General features: G+C 41.8%; 1 protein-coding gene across 4 annotated transcripts in view; it reads left to right on the forward strand.

Annotated features, from left to right (window-relative positions):
- Positions 1-6,312: 6,312 nt before the first annotated feature.
- The window catches only part of mgat4c (mgat4 family member C), a 42,669-nt gene continuing 33,121 nt past the window's right edge, over positions 6,313-15,860 (forward strand). For 2 of the 4 annotated variants that reach the window (XM_037254790.1, XM_037254789.1), the window contains exon 1: positions 6,315-6,672. The gene's annotated coding sequence lies outside the window, so the exon portion shown is untranslated. Of the gene's footprint in view, positions 6,673-9,551; positions 9,704-15,860 lie in introns of all 4 variants that reach the window. The other 2 variants (XM_037254791.1, XM_037254792.1) reach the window with 2 other exon arrangements.

A 15,860-nucleotide genomic window follows, 5' to 3' on the forward strand; every position in this document is an offset into this window, starting at 1 on the left:
TTTACGACGCAGGGCAAACAAAAACACATGTGGGGGGATTATTTTGGGATCACAAGCACACTTCTATTTTTATTTTAATAAGAAATGAAGGCAAACTGTATTTATCCAAAGGCAAAAACATTTGAGGTTTAAAAAGGGGATGAATTACATACTCCAAAAGGTTGCTTTAATAATGCATTATTATGCTTTTAAAGCAACCTTCATCTGACCATGAGGCTATATTTACAAAAAAATAGCTCGCTGAAGATAAGGGAATAAATGAAATAACGCCTGAATGTTTAAAAAGAAATAAAAGTGACAAAGTGCTGATGTGAAATAAAATAGAAATGAAGGGCCTTATTTTCCTGCCCAGCACCAGTCTAGTGCAAAGTGCAGTCAAGGACAAAGTGCAGTCTAACTGAGCACATGGCTGGGGGTTGTTAATTTCGTAAGTTGACAAAGGCAAAAAGGGGCATTTGCGCCGAAGTGGGAGTGAACACAGTCAACTTCCTGGTCAGTAAGGGATTTGACATTACCAAAATAGACTCGCTGTAGTCCAAGCCAAAAATCAATAACATCTAATAACGTGTCAGTTTTTAGTCTGTACAAATTTAAATTTTAATAGAATTTTTTCAAAACAACTTCAGAGTTCAAAGTGTCTTATAGACTTTGGAAAAGTAAAACCTATATTTGTATACTTTACAATTTAAGCAAAATCCTCGTGAAAACCGTACAAGCGTTCCCACCGCTGTCAAATATCATGTTAGCATATAGCATACAAACACGTTCATATTAAAATTAGTATTGTCTATCCAATTGTCAAATAACGAACCCTCTCGGAAGCGACACCATTGCAAACGCGTTCGTTAAGCCTTTTGATAAAATAAAAAAATGCTAACGTTTGAGTTCTGAGGTCATTTTTCAGCGTGAGGGAATAAAGTGGCTACTCCCTCTTGTTACACGGGGCACTCAATTGATTTCCTGGACAGCCTCATTATTGGACTACACAAGAGGAAATGGGCTCTAGCGGTAATTAAAAAGTGATTTTTTTTTTTGGTGGGGGGTACTTTTGGTACGCCTCATTAAAACCTCAGCATTATCTTGTGAAAGGACAGCTAGGTAGTTGACAACGCGGTGAAAATGAAGCCTCAACAATGGGAGGGCAGACATGTTCGGCTCATCTTTTCTGTGCTGTACGATAGCGGCTAATTGGCGGCGGCATCTCAAACGTCGCTCCCTCCTTCCCGATGGACGCTCGTGTGGATGAAAAGGTTAAGCCATTGTTAATTCCTCCCAGTTTCATCCTTCTTCTTTGAAAGTGGCTGTCCTGAAGCAGCGATTCACCAGAGGGAGGTTTAGCGAGCGGGATTAGCAGAGAAGGACGGTCAGTTGAGTCATTCGCAACGTTCGTTCATTCTTTATTTATCCCGTATGAGAAATTTAAGATTTATTCTAAATAGACAATTCATTAGCTACACTTGAACATTTCACATCGCTAAATAAGAAAACCTAAATATTAAGAAACAGCATTCTGTCGGTGCTGATCCAAATTGGGGTCATAAATGGCAATAACTCAAATAATGCCTGAATGTATGAAAACAAATAGTTTAGAATCCACTGAGGGCATAATGGAAAAACAGTAAAACAACAGAAATAACGAACTTTTTGCAACCTTTTCATTTTGAATGAATTTGGCGCTGCCCTTTCGAAATCTGTAGCGGCAGTCCCACAGCAGCAACCCACCAGAGGGGAGCTTTAGCAGGATTAGCGGCAAAGGACGTTCCGTCGAGTGGCGAGTGATCTTTGGCCAAACGTCATTAAAGATGCTAATCTCTCCTGTTGAACATTGTCGCTCTGCGTGAGGTGAGTTCGCAAAATGTTAATTACCAGAAGTGACGGACGGGCCCAAGTTCCGTGACTGGACTCCATTAGCACAAAGCATTAGCACAACTAACTAACACAAATACAGATACCGAGTATAAAATGGCCATAATATGAAATATGTTGTTGAGACTGAGCAAATCATGTTATGCTACTATTGTGAAGCCTAGATACTGTTAAGTCAAACAAACAAACAAACGAAAAAACAAGCAAACGAATCGTCTGTTAGCTTGCTAAGCTAAAGATGCTAGTTTGCGGTTGGTAACTTTGTATAGATTCGACCTTCTTATAAATCAACAAAAACAAAAATCAACAGACACACCTTTGTCTGTTCAAAATGTTAATGTTACATATGACTATCATTGACTAATGTGAAGTGGTGATTTGTAAACGCCAATTCGTGAAGTGAATGGAGCAGGGCGACCAAATGCAGCTTGGACCAGGGTTTATTGAGCAAACTCAAAACGCAAACTATAGATACTCTACTAGGGACGTGAATAACAGAACAGACCGCAGACCAGAACAATCCGAAGGGAAGTGACACGCAGACAGGACTTAAATACAAGACAGGTAACGAGAGGCAGGTGACGGCAATTACATAGATTGTGAGGAAGGGGAGGGGCGAGCACACAGAAACCATGGCAACATGAAAACAAGGAAACGAACCGTGACAGATCTTGCCAGATTGAAGGTTACTTATTGTAACCAAGTCAAAAATCAATTTGTGACCCTCATCGTTTTGTCAACGTGACATCATGAGCTTGTTGGGCTTTAATATGTCTTAGGGCCTATCCTAGATGCTCCAGAAAAAAACCACCAGTAAATAAAAGACAAATATTAGACTCACTGGGGATTGGTATATATTTTGTTTGAAGCCTACTGTAAATCTTTGCTCAGGGAAAACGCTAAGGACTTGCTTTGAGTTCTCGCCGCACGAGCCTGTCATCTGTGCTGACACACAAGAAGACACAGCACGGTCGGTCATACGCGAGTGGTGGGCCCCTCCTTCACCACCAAGCACCATAACAACAAGACACTCCAATCTGTCACTCTACAATGCAACTTGTGTCCTACAGGAGGCCAAGTTGTCATTTCAAGCGCACGTCCACAAGATAGATGTCCCCTAATTCCTCCCGCCCGAGCACCACCAAGCAAATTTACGACAGCGGCCCCCGTGGATGAACGATGACACGGCCTCGAGAAGGAGAGGTAATTTGCTCTTAATGTAGTGCCGTAAACATTTATCATCAGAAAAGGGACGGAGGCGATGATTCTGATGAGTGTCGTTCTGCCGTTGCACTACCTCGACACGCTAAAGTCGTTTAAGTGACAACAAACAACAGAGATCAAAAGAATAAGATAGTTCAAATAAAATATACCAAACTAATATACCACTGTTTACAGAACTAGGTATTAAGCTAAGGCACAGACTGTATTCTGTATTTGAAAAATCTCGCAGCCTATCGCCAAACAAGAATGTTTTTCAGTTCATTAGCCGTCACTGAGTTGATTTTTTTTTTTTTTCTGAACTTCACGTCAAGTCAGTCAAGTCAAATTTATTCACATAGCTCTTAATCACATAAATGCCCTCAACTGCCAAACATGTACAACATTCCAAATTTTTTGTCAGTTTTTTTTAATCAAAATGCTAATGTTATGCTAATAATATGAAGCCAGTTAGCTAAATTACAGAGGTTAATTCCTGGTTGATAAATTCATAAGCTATGCGGTCATCTGCATACTTCTCATTTAATTTGACAAAAATCAACAGATACACCATATGTCTACTTTTCAGCTTTTTAACCAAAACGTTGATGTTATGGTCCGAACGTGAAGTGTTGCTTCTCTCTGTTAGCCCTCAAGGCACACTTTTGTCAAGGTAAGTGACTCACATTAGCAGCAAAATAATGCTACTTTTTTACCTTGAGCAAAAATAATAAATTACTAATGCGAGATTAATGCTACTTTTATAGCTTGAGCAAAAACAGTCAATTACTAATGCGAGATTTTCAGTACAAAAAAAGCCAAACAAAACCCAATATGATTGACGGTTTAGCATCGGGAAGCAGACAATAAAAGTGATTTGCTTCATTAGGACGACCCTTGTTACGCTAATTAGCTTCACGAATTAGAAGCGTGGCTGTTTGCTCGTCCGTCAGAGTACATTTGTTTCTAATGAACAAGTGTAATAATGCATTCAGTGCACGGTGAAGGCTGCAATTAGTAAAATGTCACCATTGTTGTCCACATCCCTTTGCATTGATATGTTGACTACATCTAGTTACCGTAATTTTCGGACTATAAGTCGCACCGGAGTATAAGTCGCACCAGCCATAAAATGCCCAAAAAAGTGAAAAAAACCCATATATATGTATATAAATCGCTCCTGAGTATAAGTCGCCCCCCCACCCAAACTATGAAAAAAAACCGCGACTTATAGTCCGAAAATTACGGTACTTTCCTAACCATTGCAATCTAACACTGACAGTAGCCGTTTGTCATGGTCGTTTTTTTCCAACATTGCGCTAGCCAAGTGGAAATAAATGGATGAAAATCTCCTTATTTTTTGTTGTAGATGCACAGCGGCATACTACGGGGTGGATGACTTTTGCAACAATTACTGAAAACTGCAAGTGGAACCGAATCGGAGACTGTGACAGTGACAGCATCCCATCTGTCACTTTCACCATCCAAGTGAAAAGCAATGTGAGAAAATGTTGCGCAAGTTTCGACTCTTGCGCCGAAGCAGACTGAGCTATTTTTGGTTATTTGTGGCTTGGCCAGGATTCAACCGCGAGGTGTGACTCATTTAGATGCGTCACTCCGCTAATTGTCCAATTCTGGTGCTACCTTTGCTACATTAGCACATACTTACATGACATCAGCAATAGATTTTCTTTTATATTTGACTCCTAATTGCATGACTCATCGGTTACCCCCCCCCCCCATCCAACCATTCTCTGAACGGTTTATCCTGTTGAAAAGCTTCAGATGAAAAAGAAGAAGAAAAAAAGAATATTTCACGAAAGGCCAGAAAGACTGAAATGCAGACTGCTGTTAACTGTCCAGCCTTGGGCTTCAATGTTTGACGATTTCTACACAAGTTTTTATGACTTTAATAAGCCTTCTTTCCTTTTTTTTTTGTTTCCTTCTCACGTTCCGCACAAACCATAACGTTTTACTGCTTTTTTTTTTTCTTTTCTTTTACTACCGCTGGGACAGAGTCAACGACGCGCCGTCTTCAAATATTTCACTGTGTTTCATTGTCACTGACAATGACAACGGTTCGAATTCAGTAAGGGTTGCATGAATTTATTGGTGTACTTAAAAATAAATCTTATATAATAAAGTCATATTTCTTCTGAAAAAATGTCAAAACATGAGGAATATTTATTTAAAAAAGTTTTATTCTATCAAAAAAAAAATGCAAATATTATGATAATAGTCTTGTATTTTCCAAGAGAAAAGTCAAAATAGGATGAGGTAAAAATGGTGTTTTTCAGGAAAAGTCGTATTTTCCCAACTGATAACGGATTCATATTTATGTATTTCTAGGTTTGGACATTCTGGTCTGGTGCATTCAAATCCATTTTTTTGACAGGAAGCACTGAATGATGAGGTAAACTATGTTAGCTCAGCATGCTAGTTCCTAGCAAGTCTGTTTGCTTCTCATTTGCTTCTTTTGCACAGATTGAACTTCCCATTATCATTCTGATTTCAAAACCGAAAATATACATTCTTCCAGTGAGCACTTGTTGTACACGCATAAACAGAACAATTTTCCATTAGCGCCTGTCGTCGCTCGTCAAGGCTGCGTGAAATGATTTGAAAGTAAAAAACAGAATGGGAATAATTACCGGCTGGCCTTTTAAATAATGCACTCAACATTTTAATACGCAAGACAAGCGAGATAATTTCCATGTGCTGACACCAAACGCATTGTGCCGCTGTTAATCAGTGTTCCTCTATGCAAATCTTAAGGAGAATAATGTTTTTTTGTTTTTTTTAAAGGTGTGCTGCATTAATAGCCACTAATTGTTATGTAGATGAGCACTATTATGTGTTATGGCTGTGAGCAGGAAAATACAAAAAAAATAAGGAGCCGCTTGCATTTTATTAACCTTAGATAAGGGGTCACCAACTCCGGCCCTCAAGGGCACCAATCCGGATTAGCGCCCTTGAGAATCGGACTTGGTGACCCCTGCCTTAGAGCTATGTGGCATTATTGTTTTGACCTTCCATAAACTTTTGCATTCATAGCAGCTTCTCAGATCAAGCGATTGTTTCCAGTTATTCAACTGAAGGTCTCTTTTTCTATCGCCACAACCATTGCTTATCATCATTTATGTAAATAAGCGCTTGTGCTTCTTGACAGGTGTGTCCTGGTCGGTCAGCCCAGGCTCGGTGCGCCAGCGTGCACACAGCTGGAGCGAGCCCTCCACTTCTCCCTCCAATCTGCTTCTCTCTCGCACCGCCCCTCCCGAGCTCTCAGCTCCGCGCCGCCGCGAGCATCCGCTCCGCAAGAGCAGCGGCAGACTGCGCTCTGAATCGGGACCGATTGCACCTCTGGGAGACGATAAAAATTGAGACAAATCCAAGAAAAAAAAAGTAGACGGAGGCAGCAGGAGTGGAAGAGGAGCAGAGGGGAGGAGAAGGAGGCGCCGACGCCTGTGCGGACGTGCGCCGCTGGAGCCTGCGTGGCTGCACCGCCGCCCGCCCGCCCGTTGCCTTGTGACGCCGTCACCAGTGCTGTGCGACCGGAATCCCGGGCATTCATTCCGGCGGCGGACATCAACGTGCGCTGACGTTGAGGTGAGTGACGCGCGCGGAGGTTTTAAGTGAGCGTGGACGTGCAAGTCAATCAGCATGACTTTGTTATGATGGCTGACTTTACTTTGCACCATTGATGGTTTTGTACTATTAATGGATGTTAAGTTATGGGTGGATTTGATTATTACTATGATAATCATTGATACATTTACTTGTGGCTATTCACTTAACTATTAATTCTATGGATGACTTTTAATGGGTTTCCTTATTACCGTTGATGGCTTTAGTTCTTTGAATGGTTTTAATTACACACTATAATGGATTGGCTTACTTATTACGAAGGATGGCTTTGACTCTTATGGATGGCTTTACTCTGAAAGGTTTTTCTTTTGACTAAGAGGATGACTTTACTTGTAACTATGGAAGATTTTTCCAAGGAATGTTTGATACCACTTTTTTCCAAGATGATTCCAGTATGCATATTCACTCTTTGAGTACTCTTTAATACAGACTTTTTTTTTTTTCAACAAAGACCTTTCCATCTGACGTTAATGATAATTTACCGATGTGTTGAACTTCCGCAGTACAGCGCATAAAAATAGAAGTACACATGTAAAATTCTCATGCACACTAAACTTTATCATTAGAATACTTGACTCTTTTTTTTTGTGTGGCAGCACCTCCAAAATATTGAAAAGTGATGTGTCCATCAAAAATGAGCGTTACTCTTTTGTCAAATTGTTGTAGTTTGCTTAGAAGCAGTCATGTCACTCTAAACTCAACATTTTTTTTTCTTTGAGACATTTTTTATTCACGACTGTTTGGATTTCTGGGGCTGCCGAGGACCGACTCGCTCTGTCCTTTTCTCTGCACTTGAATCACAGACTGTAGTTGTGAGTTTTAATCACATGAAACACCAAAAGAAAGAGTCACACATCGACAAGGTCAGGCGTCCTCCTTCACAAAGCGACGGAGGAATTGCGTCATGTTCGGGTTTCTGCCGCCGGCATAGACCCCCCTACCCCATCTCTCCCAAGCCAAACAGTGGCTCATTACTTCCTGCCGGCCCACTAGGGGTCACCAGAGGTGAACCAAGCTTCTCAGAACCCCAGCTTGTTACGAGAAAGAGATCGTCTTTGCTTCTTTTCATTTTCTTGTTCTTCGGGGAAGAAATGTGTGTCAGCCCCAATTAAAAAATATATATGACATTTGAACCCATCTACTATGTCAAGCCTCTTTGACCGTAGAACAAAAAAAATCCTGGAAAGAAAAAACGCAGCATGCTGACGGGCTAGTGGATGATCGCATTATTTGTTTTAATAGCAGGACACAATGATCCTGAGGGCAGAGTTCACAATGGACAGTTTTTGCAGTAATGCATCGAAGTATCGTCCGAGAGCCATGTCCGAATACTTTTGTCCATATTGTATCTCTATTTAGCTTAAAAATTGTCGTATATATGGCAAAACGACACTTGGATTAATATTCAAATTTGTCTCAAATGGTCATGAAAGCCAATTCAATTTAGCAGCGCCCCCCTCCCGTTTTTTAGAATTTTTTTACACTTGCGCTCCCAACTCTCCATAATGAAGTACATTTGTTATCCAGGAAAACTAGACATGCGTTATCTTAATTAACTTCAGGTATTTCATTTATTTCTCACTTTTATGCAGATGTAATTATTGTTTTGTATTTAAAAAAAAAAAATGCGATCCACTAATTTGAGAAACTTACATTATGGTGATTGAGTCTTTCATGGAATTGAATTAAAATGCATTCCTTTAGTTTTATTCGCATTCCATTTAAACTGCAACATTGTGGGCAGACCTTGTCTGTGTCTGCTATCTTTCTATCACTGTATGCATGAAAGGTTCGACACATTTTCGCAATAATACATTTTCGCAGCCCAGTGGCCGAGTGTCCGCCCTGAGACTGGAAGGTTGTGGGTTCAAACCCCGGCCGGGTCATACCAAAGACTCTAAAAATGGGACCCATTGCCTCCCTGCTTGGCACTCAGCATTAAGGGTTGGAATTGGGGGGTTAGATCACCAAATGATTCCCGAGCGCGGCGCCGCTGCTGCTCCCCTCTCCCCCAGGGGATGGATCCAAATCACACGGGGATGGGTTAAATGCAGAGGACAAATTTCACCACACCCAGATGTGTGTGTGTGACGATCATTGGGACTTTGACTTTATAATGGTTGTAGTGCCTCTTGACAAGCGTTGGTTATCTGCGCGAGTAGAGGTCATAAAGGTCCCGATGACTCATTCCACCCACACAATCAAATAAATGATGCTCATGCTCCTCAAGTATCTCTTCAACCTAGCACATGGTAAAATTCTGAGATAACCTCAAAATAATTAAGGACGTTTAGTAAACTTAACACACTCGAGGTTAAAGACAAATTGAAAAAGGCTTCAGTAAAATATGCGTTTTGAAAAACATTGTAGACAATCTTAGGTATTCAATGACAAAACCTCAAAGACAATTCAAAGTCAAAGATATAAACGTTAACGTCGTATTGTTTTGAAAACCACAAAGCCAATTCCGTCTCCAACAAAGGTATTATTGTTTCTTTTTAAACATCAAAGGCTATTTCGACTTGTCAACATTGCTTAACGTTTTTTTCGAAAACATCCAAGACATGTCAGAATCTTCTATGATCCTAACGTACGAGTTTTTTGAAAACAAGGACAATCTTGTCTCCGCTGAAGTTGTTTCGTTAACATAGCTTCCACTTTTTATTATCTCTGCGTTGGACTTAGTGTGTTTTTAAACGACCCCAAAGCGTTGGTGTCATTGAGGTTCAGTAACTCAATAACGTTGTTCACAAGAGCACATTTATTAGCGTCGAAACGAGAGTTTTTCATTCCGCTAACTGATGAACAAACATTTTAGACGGCCTGTCGCTTCCGTTTAGGCAGCAATCCTCGCAAGCCTGCTTTGTACCTGGCGCTCGTTTGAAGCCGCCGCCGCCGCCACATCGCCCCGATCAATAAACGGCAGAGATGATGAGATAACGTCCCACGTCCCAGCTCTCCCAAACCGCAACTCCTCCTCCGCTTTCCTCAGGTGGGCATCTGCATGCCACATCAATGGCGCTCATGAATTATGGAGGCGTGTCCCGCTTCTGTCTGTCACCCGCAAGTCTAATTAGCTTGGCCTGACACTTCTTGTCATCATGCGCCAAGCAGAAGCTTGGGGGAGGTTCTGTTGTTTAGGCTGACCATGAGCCTTTCCATCAAGCCGTCCGATCCAGGTCAGGATGCTTTGTTTGTTTGTGAAGGTGTGCAAAGTAGGATGGTGATCTTCATCGTCATCATCTTCAGTGTCATCTTTATCATCATCATCTTAATCATCCACATCCTCATCCTCAGCCTGTGCTTTTCAATAATCTCAAACATTTTACCCTTAGAAGAACCAAATGCACATTTTTTGTAACATCAAAACCAATTTAAAATCTTGAATGAACCTCAAAAAATGTTTACGTAAACGTCAGAGCCATCAAGTCTTTGGGGAACCGACCTGATGCAACGCAGTGTAATTTAATGCTATGTAATTCAATATACCTTACCCAAAAATGAAAAAAAAAAAAAAGGTTTTCCCACCCAAGGGTTTCTATTATTTATCGTAATTAGCTGTGTTTTTATTATCATCGTCTTGGTTTGTTTTATGTGGAAAGCTCCCCCAGGGACTGTTTACAAACGGCTAAACTCCCGAGCGCCCGCCTATTTGGTTGCGTTTGCCGCCGTTGTCTGCTCAGGCTGATGAAGTGCCCGCGATGTGGCTCAGGTGATCCCTGAGAGGAAGCGGAGGTGGTGCGGGGGCGATGACGGGAGGGGAGAGGTGGGTCTCCGCCCGGTCAGCTGATAGGTGCTGAGGAGCTGGGGATTTATGACCCCAGCAGAACAAAACGCTGTCTGCTGAGAGCCGGTGAAGCATAAATCAGCCAGAAGTGGGTCAGGTTGGGTCAGTGACTGGCGGTAGATCTGCTTTCCCCTTTTTCTGTTTCCTGAAGAAAAAGCGTTCCTCTTTACAAGCTCTTCAACTCGTCGTGATGGAAAATGAATGAGGCTTCAGTGCATATATTTTTTTGTCTTTGATGACAATATGATGAATCCAAGATTTGTAATTTGCGGTGTCGTTGTTTTCCACTCCTGCCGTCTGCTCGACGTTTCTTTCCCCATCCACTCTGGTGACTCGTCTTCCTCTAGGCTCCCTGAGCCCACGTGGAAAATTGATTTAATACGTGAGGATTAGTGTTGCTCGCTATAGGCGTGCGCGTTACATTACGACGATTAATCCGGCATCGACACGGAGGCGTGCACACGCATCCACGCACAGATTAAACAATGTTATCGGCCTAACGCAACAAGTTGGAACGCCAAGTTGAGACGACTCAAGTGTGGAGATAAAGATTCGGCGGCGGCAAAGGCAGGTCATGTGTGCGTCAGTTCTTTGAAAACAAGAAAAAGACTTTCAAGACACCAATGAAGTTGATGTACTGTCAAGTGTTTTGAGTCGAAAGACAATTTACGATCATCAATGAGCCTTTTAAAAATATCAAAGCTGATTTTGAAAACAAGTTTTTTTTTTTGATGAAGATGAAAGAATTTAATCATCATGAGCGAATCAAAAATAGACCTAAAGGACCACTGTTGTCAGTTTTGCTAAGCTCTTTTTCTGGAATTTGCGGTTAGAAAAGTCGTAGTCGTACCAATTTAGAGTCTTCAATGAAGCTAACGTGTGTTTTTCGTATCCGAGAAAAAGCCAGAAGGAAACATCACACAGAGATGCAAGAACCCCCAAAATCAGAGGCAGACATGCTAACCGCTAGTGCACCATTCTGCCGGCCACATGCCAGGCAATACAAATAGTGCAAATGTCTGACTTCTAATGCTAATGAACATCCCGCCAATTTTGGAGGTCGCATTGCATTGCCTTCAGTCGAGACTGCGCAGGAAGTGAGCGGAAGCGGGAGGCGTGCGGTTCTAATGTTCTGCTCTTTGTGATGCTAATTTCCAGCCGGTGTGCAGTCAGCTGGGAACAAGTTCCCCGCCACTTAATCCAATCTGAACATTTACAAGTTTATTGTGTAGCAGCCAATACACACAGAAGCTAACCGTTTTTCTGTCTAGCTCGCAGATGAACACTTTAAAAGAACAATGAAGCATTTTCGCAAACAAAACCTTTTTCGTGAAAATGTCAAAGACATCAAAGACCATTTAGTCTCCAACGAAACGGTATCGGAAACATCCAAGACACATTCTTAATGAATCTTTGTAAACATTAAAGACAAGAATTAACATAACATGCTTTGTAATAATCAAAGAGCGTCTTGAATAAATCCAACTTTGTGCTTGTTAGGTACGACAAGCGCCACAATTTTAATCATCAATGAACAATTTCTTCAGAAGTGTTTTTGCAGACAACGGTCTTCAACTTTAGCTGAGTGAGTCAGCGTTTGAGAAAACATTTTCCTTTCTTCACAAGAGGCGAAAAGGTAAAGCTTTCAGAGAAAATACAAAATGCTTTTAGAAAAATACGGGGAAAACATTTATTTTCCTTGTTGTTGTTTTGGATTTTCTTTCTGCCATTTTCTTCCCCAACGGATCATAAAAGATTCCCTGAAATGTGCAGAATGCTCCTCTTTACCTTTTTAGCGGTTTATCTCCCAGGAGCCCGCTGATATCTTTTTTTTTTTTTTTGTCTTTTTGCTCTCTTTTTTTCTAAGCTCTTTGAATTCAACATCTGTTCTCTGGCTTCAAGTCATAGCTGCCGCGGAGTATGATAATTCCTCCCCTGACAACCTTGAATGAGGCATGATGTCTCGAGCCGTGCCGTGCGCTACGCTCGTTAGCTCGCCGCTTAAAGACAACGGCGGGAGATCACAACATTTTTACGACTTCTTGGAGTTTCTTCCGCTCACATTAATTTCAAGACGTGACGTAAATGCGTACGCTCTTATTTATTCCATCTCAGAATGGGGCTATAAAGGATGATGGTGGTGGACATGAGACTGGCTGTTAGCATGACGTATCATCCAATTGTATCATGCCGTGTAGGATATTACATCACATCATATCATGATTGGAATGAATGAATCATATGGGTTTGAATTATGATCGGAGCTAATTGAACCATATATCAGGGGACCAAGTTGTATCGTACGTAATGGTAATTGAAGTGAACGGTGTCACAGCGCCTGGTGTCATCATCGGAGTAAGTCGTATCGTATCATATTACATTTAATCATATTGTTAGTGGAATTGGCACGATCATCATGATTGGAGTGACGGTATCATAACCGGAGTCAATCGTTTTGGATTTTGTCATATCGTACAGTCTATTGTGTTGTAATAGATTCGAAATACATCACATCATAACTGGAGTCAGTTGCATGCTATTGCATCACCATCCATCATATTGTGAATCATATCGTAACGTGACTGGAATCAATCGTGTTCGGTTGTATCCTGCATAGCATTGGAATTGGTTGTTCCACGTTGGATTGTCTTTTCATAACCGGATTGAGTGGTATTCGTGTTTGAATCGTATCGTGCGATATAACGCGATTGAATTGTACGGAATGATGTGGCCTTTTATCTTTTACCGGATCGTAACGGAAACGATTTCCATCCTTCACATTGCACAATGCCTCGGAGGACTTTTTTGGATGCATTAATTCCAAGATAAACGCGAACACTGTCTTTTCAATCGTGCTGTATTGCATCGTAAGAAGCGTTATCTACCGACTGGCTCAAACCTAGCGGATGTGCAACACGAGCACTATCTCGAAATGATCAAGAGGCAGCCGCTCGCCGCGACCTTGCCCCGTGCGGCGCTGTCGCACCACCTGGACGTCGCCAACAAACGTGCGCTGATTGCCGATTGGCTTATCGCCGGTGAAATTCCCGCCGCGCCTTGGCGAGCAAACGCGGCCTCGGCGAGATTAGGCGGGAAATTGACACTGACAGATCTCATGCATTACGGCTTCCTGGGAGGCAGCCGGGGGCCCCGACGAGGCGGCAGGTAGCGCATCCCATCAACGCCGCGCCGCCTTTTCCTTTCATACGCCTGCAGCACGTTGGCAGGATGAGAGCCCCCGCTCGCCTGCCCGCTCGGCTCCTTCTGCGACGGAGATAAGGCCAGGTGTGCTCGGAGACGATTCATTGGACTAATGTGTTTACGGCGACGGTAATGAATAGAGTGCGAGTCATTAATTTTAGCTCTTCCAGCTAAATAACAAAGCAAATATGGGCAAAACTGTTTCATTTCCCTTTGGAACTGGAAGCAGCTACTTGCCCACCTCCATGCAAACCCCCAGCAGCTTTCACTACTGCATCCCGCGCTAATGAGATAAAACCAGGCTGCTTTGATAAGAACTCCTACTTTGTTGTTTTTGATCTGCCGTGCTGGAAAAACCAAGGACGGGATGTGCGATCCAGCAATTCCACGTTTCTCAGCTTTGGTTTTTACCCAGGGGATTTTCTTGCGAGCATTTTTTTATAGGCTACAAAAATGGATGAATTGTCAATGTAGCGTTAGTTTTAAACGCCATTGTCACTCGAGATAAATTGTGTATTTGAATATTGCTTCAATAAATGCCTCAGCAATAAATGAACAGTCGTGGGATTCTCGACTTGAGTAAGCAGATGAATCGTGTTGTATATTTCGTTCTATTGGACACTGAAGGTGCTCCGGGGGTTGCCTGGCAACAAAGCGTGCCCCTGGAAGCGACTTTTGTGAAATGTGTAAAGTGTCAATTTTGGGAGCGTTAAAAGTGTGACCCCGCCGCTCCCCCCCTCCCTCAACTTTGATGCCCTGTCCTCTATTGAGCGTAGAGAGAGGTGCAATAAGATGCCCGAGTGTAATTGACTCATCAGTTCTCTCCTCATCTTACTGCAAAATCCACTTTTGGCTGTTCAAAAGCCCCTTTTGTGGATGTACAAAATCCGGAGTACTTTGGCCAGGATAGTGTGTTGCTTACTCGACACGGTCATTCATAAACATTGTATTAAATGAATGCCAATCAAAAGAGAGCAATATAATCTTTGGAAAAGTTTACATCATGCGAGAGGTACACCGAGTGCTTTCATTATTCAGCGTATTATAATAATAAAGTGGTTCTGATCATGTTTATGTTGCTGTTGGCGGTTATGTCGAGTCATTCAATTCGTTTGTGGGGGTTAGGAATTGAAAAGTGGTATGAATGAAGGAGAATTTTGGAAGTATTTTTATTTTGTATTTTTGTAATTATTCATATTTTATTTTCACTATTTTGTTGTTTTTGTTTGTAAGCATCTTTTCGATATATTTTTTTTAATTCTAGAATTATATTTATTAAAACGACACTTCTTGCGTACTCGGTCATCAAGAACCAATCACCTCCGTTCATTTATTTGATCAGAATTTGATCAGAACGGCATTTCGACCTTAGTGTCCATGCAAATGCATGGCGATGGTCTTAACCCACTTTGAGTGCCGAGACGCATAACAAGCTGTAGTGTTGCTCTTTGGAGAGTGACACGAGAAAGGCGGAAACTTGAAAAGAGGCCGGGAGCGCTAATGAGCCTTATTTTAAGAAACACAACACGCCTCATGAATATTTAACAGCTTGTCTCCTTGATGAACCGCAGCCACAACATGAAGTGAAAAAAAAAAACCACATAATGTGCAAAAAATAAAAATCATGTCGATTACGCAGCTGCTGCTAATGATTGACGCGTTCACGTGGAAACTTTGTAGTGCTCCGGCGAGTGTAAACAGAAGTTTACCGCTAACTAACGCTGTACTGAAAATCCCCGTGAAGTAAAAATAAATACGGCATGTAAATTTGACACACCACAGAGCAGACTGTCTGCTACATTTGAATCCTTAAAAAAAAAAAAGCCAAGTACATAAAACGAGGCTTCAAAAACTGCTCTCACAGTGCTCAAATGTAATTTACAAGCCTTTGGTGGCTGGCATACAGCCACGCCACAAGGAGGCGCTCTTTTTTCCCCCTTCCCTTAATTAGATTTCCTGTCTTTCTCTGTATGACGGGCGTTATCGTGGTTGACAACGAGGTGCTCTAAAGCGGCCATGAAGTCCAGTACGAATGCTGGGGTAGCCCCATTGAGCCCCTTCAGCGTTTTATTTGATATTCTAAAATTTAAAAAAAAAACTTTAGCCCTATAAGAGTGAAAAAAAATCCTGGAGCAGTTCCCGCATTATCGCCTGTCAATCT

Source organism: Syngnathus acus, chromosome 6, assembly GCF_901709675.1.
Source record: "Syngnathus acus chromosome 6, fSynAcu1.2, whole genome shotgun sequence".
Lineage (NCBI taxonomy): Eukaryota > Metazoa > Chordata > Actinopteri > Syngnathiformes > Syngnathidae > Syngnathus > Syngnathus acus.